General features: G+C 39.2%; 1 pseudogene; it reads left to right on the top strand.

Moving 5' to 3' along the window:
• The first annotated feature begins 627 nt into the window (after positions 1-627).
• On the top strand, positions 628-1,084 carry LOC118594159 (annotated as a pseudogene).
• The last annotated feature ends 4,777 nt before the right edge of the window (positions 1,085-5,861 follow it).

Here is a 5,861-nt window from a genome sequence, read left to right as displayed (position 1 = left end):
AATTTATATAAACTGACATAACAACTGCAAACCTATGAACTGATATACTGGCATATATGAATATATATATATATATATATATATATATATATATATATATATATTGAGAGAGAGAGAGTGCTTCTTGGATATAAAGTGTTAGGTTAGATAATATAATATCTAATAGGTAATCTAAAATTTTATTACTTCCATTTTTGAAATGGTTGTGGTTGTGTTTTTAAGGTCTATGTTTTCATCTAACTTTATTTCTGTAGTAAACATTACAGTAAAACCAAACCCGATTTATAGCAATTCTCTTTGGAAGCGGAACAAGGTTGGAACACATAAGGAAACCTGATGTTTTCACCTTACAGTTCATCCTGAAAAGTTAGGAGGGGAAAAAAGACATTGTTATGGAATCAATTCTACTGATGGGCTGAGATGTGAGATGAAACGTGCTGGGAACCATACCTCAGGTGGGCACAACTCCCTGAAAGCAAATGTGAATGATGATAGTTCATCATGAAAGAAATTAGTAGGTGGGGACGGCTCAGCCGGGTGCCAGCCAAGGCAGGAAGGGAGGGGCCATTCTTAAAGGGACCCTAGAGATCCTATGGCGACGGGCCAAAGACGGCCATCTGAAAGGAAAATGAGTGAGTCTTTGGTGGTTTGTGATGTTGCTGAAGATTTAGTGGAAAAGCTGGGAAAGTTTCGTTTTCGAAAAGAAACCCACAATGCTGCCATTATAATGAAGACTGACAAGGACAAACGCCTGGTGGTACTGGATGAGGAACTTGAGGGCATCTCCCCAGATGAACTTTAAGATGAACTCCCTGAGCGGCAACCTCGCTTCATTGTGTATAGTTATAAATACCAACATGATGATGGAAGAGTTTCCTACCCTCTGTGTTTTATCTTCTCCAGTCCTGTTGGGTGCAAGCCTGGGCAGCAGACGATGTATGCTGGGAGTAAGAACAAGCTAGTCCAGACAGCTGGGCTAACCAAGGTATTTGAAATAAGCAACACTGAAGACCTAACTGAAGAATGGCTACGTGAGAAACTTGGATTTTTCCACTAATGTGAACTTCTGTGTTTCTAAAGTATTTATGTACTAACCTGACCATACTGGAACCAGACATAAATAGTTAATTTATGCTTAAAAATGCACTGTTACTTACAGTCTGTTTCCTGCAGTAAAGAAACTTCATTTGTGCAGTTTGAACAAAGGGGAAATCATCTTCATAGTATCGGGACTTTGTGAAGTGTTTCCTTGTGTTTGTCATTCTTAGCTGGACCAGTTTTTTCCAGGGGTGATTTGCACCCTGTGACTAATTTCTGTAATTTATGATTCAGATGACTGTTTGCAGACACTGTTGGAAGGTGGGTATTAGGCTGTGATGGACAGCAGTTCCTCCTTGGACCGCTCCTGGGTACTGGCAGTTTAGAAGTGCAGAGAGCGCCTCATCGCTTGTGACATCAGCGAGGTTCATTGGGCTAACGTGACTGATGCTGAGCCAAGAGTCGTGACTGTCCAGCCTCTGTTGCACTCCCTAGGCTTCCTCCTCTCGTGGTTTCCTGTAGCTTTTTAATCAAGCGTAGAATCTACATCAATCACTCGTTCTTAAGGCTGGGAGTTCGATTTTAGGGTAGAGTTATGATTATTAGGTTTTCTTCTTATGGGAAGTAGAGTTCTAGTCTTAGAAACTGGTGAGTTATATAATCAAGGGCTTCCTTGCTTCTTCCTTTGAGATATGAGAAAGCCGAATCATTGAGAGGGTTAGTGATGTACCAACAACAACAAAGATGGAGAAGAGCAGGTCCGATTCTCAAGTAAGAACCTCAACCACTGTGTTGTCAATCCTCCAGATGTGCTTGAATCCGTAGACAGGCAAATCCAAAATTTTATTGTTTTAAGGCTGGTGTCCTAATGAGAAAGACAAAAGTAGCTTGTGGGAGGTTGCATACAGTCCGTTCTTAAGCCACTGCAGAACTAAAGGCAGGAATCCAGAAGCGAACACTGAAGGACACACCAGGGAAGAATGGTACTTTACTGGTTTTCCTGCTCTGTCTTGGTCAGCTACCTTTGTTAAAGAGCCCATGTCCACCTGCCTAGGGACGAGACCTCCCACAGTGGCCTGGATCCTTGTGCACCAATTAGCAAAGAAGAAAATATATCACAGACCTGGCCACAGGCCAATCTGGTGGTGATATGTCTTCACTTGAGGTGCCCTCATCTCCAGTTGCTTCTAGGTCTCTGTCAAGTTGACAGCTGAAGCTAATGAGGATAGCTGGCGTTTAAAATAAACAGACGTTGATGAAAAGTCATTTTCGCCTATTATTCTCCTTCCAAGTTCTGAACCTTCAAATATGGGCTTAGCCAAAACTGTAGTAATTTTTAAAGTATGGAGAACGATACAAGTTTAATCAGATCTGCTATTTAAAACTTTTCTCAACTACTTGGGAAAGGCATCGTACAAATGATGGATTTAAGCTGTGATCCCTTCAAAAACTGATGTAAATAGTTTGTTTGGGTTTCTGGTTTGGGTTTTGGTTTTCTAATTAACCAACTTGTTAATTAAGGTCATGTTGGCCATTCTAGGGAAACAAGACATCCACTTAGTTGTTTAGACCTAGTGTTTTATATTGTAAGAGTTCAAATACATGAATTTCAAAACTGGAGAAATAATCGCCACACTGGTCCCAGAGTAGACAGAAGTTGAGAGTTTACATTAACCATTAGGCTTTTCATTAGTCAAAATAATAAATTTCCAATATAGAACTACCTCCAATGACATGGCCATATTTTTTCTGCTTGCTTGGTGTTGATGAATTAGAAGTAGCAGGTGTTTGATATGTGTGCTACCCATTTACAAGTTTAAAATTAGGCATGTGTATACACACACACACACACACACACACACACACACACACCACTTTATGTGAAAAGAAAACCATGATGACCATATTCTGCCTCCACTGTACACAGTTTTCAGCACACACAGATTTCTTATCTACATTTTATCTATAATCTGTTTTCAGAAAGTTGCTTATTTGTTCCTGAACTTCTGGCTGGCCAGAAACTGCCTTCTATGTGGTATGCTTTTCTAGCCTTCAGCTCTCATCTGATCTGCAGCCTGGAACAAGATGAAAAATGGACTGGAGAATATTTGAGATTTGGGACTACCTGGAGTTTTATTTATTCAGTTTATAGCCCTCACCCAAAGAAAGGCTTTAAGGACTGGGGTAATAAATAACCAACATTTTAAATAAAAAATACAGGATATGCCAGTTTCTTCTACCATAAATCTTACCTTATACATCATGCCAATAACAAGGATTTCTAAAATGCCGATGCTTTAATATTTCAAGTGCTCAACCTATAGAAACTCTGATGCACTGAAAAAGTTTTTTAAATGAAAGTTTAATATTTAATATGAACTTATTTACTCGTTTTATAACCACTAATCACAGCTCATGTCTCTAAATAAAGGAACAGTTATGTATTTATTTTCCATGTGAATAAATCACATGTAGTGAATTTCTACTACATTTATCTATAACAGCACAACTATATTCCAAACTGTATGTAAGATAAAAAAAAAAAAAGCATTTTGCCAAGTGATAAGATAATCTTTTCAACCCTACCAACTGTTTAATGAAACATTTTGTTAAAGAGACAAATAGAAGTGATTCGAAGAATGGCATTTCATAAATTCTAAATAGATAGATTTTAGATATCTTTTTAGACTGAGTGAACACCACAATCTATTGAAAGAGTTTCTTTAATGATAGTTTATTCTTATCATTGGAGAAACAAACACTTGATCTGAGCTAGAACAAACTTACTCTGATGATGAGTCTTCTTTTGAGTCATACACATCTTTCTATGTATGCATAAAACATCTATTATAGCAACATAAACAACCTGTGCTGGCAAGTTTTTCATGTCAATTTGGCACCAGCTAGAGTCCTTTGGGGCTCAATTGAGAAAATGCCCCCACCAGATTGGCCTGTTGGCAACTCTGTGGTATATTTTCGTGAATGATGATTGATGTGGGTGGGCCCCTTCCACAGATGCCACTCCTGGACAGATGGCCCTGGGCGATATAAGAAAGCAGGCTCAGAAAGCCGGAATGCAGCACTCCTCCACAGAATCTGCTTCAGTTCCTGCATTCAGTATCCTGTCTTGAGTTCCTGTCATGACTTCCCTCAGTGAGGGAGTGTGACCTGAGAGCTCCAAGATGAAATAAACCCTTTCCTTCCCAAGTTGTTTTTGTTCATGATGTTATAGCACAGCAATAGAAACCCTGACTAAGACACAGGTTGAGAGAGAGAGAGAGAGAGAGAGAGAGAGAGAGAGAGAGAGAGAGAGAGAGAGAGAGAGAGAATAGAGATAAAACAAAATATTTGAAAAAATGTAAGGTGTGTGTTTGTGTGTGTGTGTGTGTGTGTGTGTGTGTTCTCGTGCATGTGTGTTAATTAAACCCTGAAGAAAACATAAAGTAGTGCTGAGTGTAAGTCACTGCTGACTGTTAAGTGAAACTTAATGAATAAGTCTCTGCTGAACTGGGGACTTCAGGAATCCAAATTGTCCTCTTAACTGTTGTTCTAAGTCTAGGAAGGGGCATCCTAGAGTTGGAAGGCACAGATTCAGAATGTCATCCTAACTAAATGCCTATAGCACAAGTGTATAAGCTTCCAGCTATCATCTTAGTTCAAGAACTGCACAAAGCAAGTTTCACCAGAATGATGAAACAGAAATGGGCTAGGCTGGAGATTTATTAGTTGTCACAGATACCTGTGATAGAAATTAATTACTTCAAAAGAAATTGAATGAGAAGAGAAGGCAGAGTCAAGACTGAGGATGGAAATCCAGAGGATGGCATTGCTCAGTTGATTTGCCTGACTTCAAGTAGGAAGCATTTCCCATTGTCTATATAGATTAGAAAATGCTAGACAAAGGGAGACTGAAGCTGTTGGGGACACTAGAGATTAAAGACTAACAAGGATCCTAGGAAAGCTGAGATTAAGTAAAATCAAGAGTATACTCCTTAAATGAAAGGAAAATAATCCTTTTTATAAATTAAGAGACACATCTAATATAAGGACCACTGGAGGATAGGTCAACAGGTTTTTCACTCAGGACATGACTTTGTACTCAGTTAGATGAAAGGTGAGACCATTTGCTAGAAGAGCAGTATGTGGGTATCAAACTTAGTAGAAAATGTTAAGAATAATTGCAGAAAGAAAGAAGATGGGACATGGCAGAAGGCAATAAGATATTGGTGAAATTATTAAGGCCACTCCACATAGTTAAAAGGGAGGTTTATTTTGTGGGGTAACTTACAAATGAAGGGATAGGTTGCAGGGTCTGGGAAAGGTATGGCGCAGTCCGGCGGTGTTCTCTGGAGAACTCTGCTCAGTCTACCTACAGTGTCCAGGGTCCCAGAACTAAGAGAAGCCTCTCCTCTCGATCCTGGGTCTTCAGCTTCCTCCCTCAGCCCCGCCTTGTGGGCGTGACCATTACTGAAGCCTCAATGGGGGTTGGAACTTCCAGGCCAAGGCTAGGATGGCTACCCACTACATCTCCCCCTTTTGTCTAAATAAGAAGGTTCTAATCTAATACAAGACTATATACAAAGAAATGGTTATCAAATATTGTCCAGAAGTAATGAGGGATAATGACCTAGATAAGTTGGAATTACAATAAATGCAAACAATATCAAGCAAAAAACACATACTAAAACCCAGGGAAGTCTAGAGCATGGGTGGGTGGCATGTTACAAAGATCATTCCAAAAGGTGTCCTATCCTAAAGAACCTGAGTCTAATACTTAATATATTCTATCTAAGATAATATATATATATTATATTATATATATA

This window comes from Onychomys torridus, chromosome 12 (assembly GCF_903995425.1).
Source record: "Onychomys torridus chromosome 12, mOncTor1.1, whole genome shotgun sequence".
Taxonomy (NCBI): domain Eukaryota; kingdom Metazoa; phylum Chordata; class Mammalia; order Rodentia; family Cricetidae; genus Onychomys; species Onychomys torridus.
The sequence above is the reverse complement of the archived record's forward strand: the minus strand, read 5'-3'. Positions and strand labels throughout refer to the sequence as shown.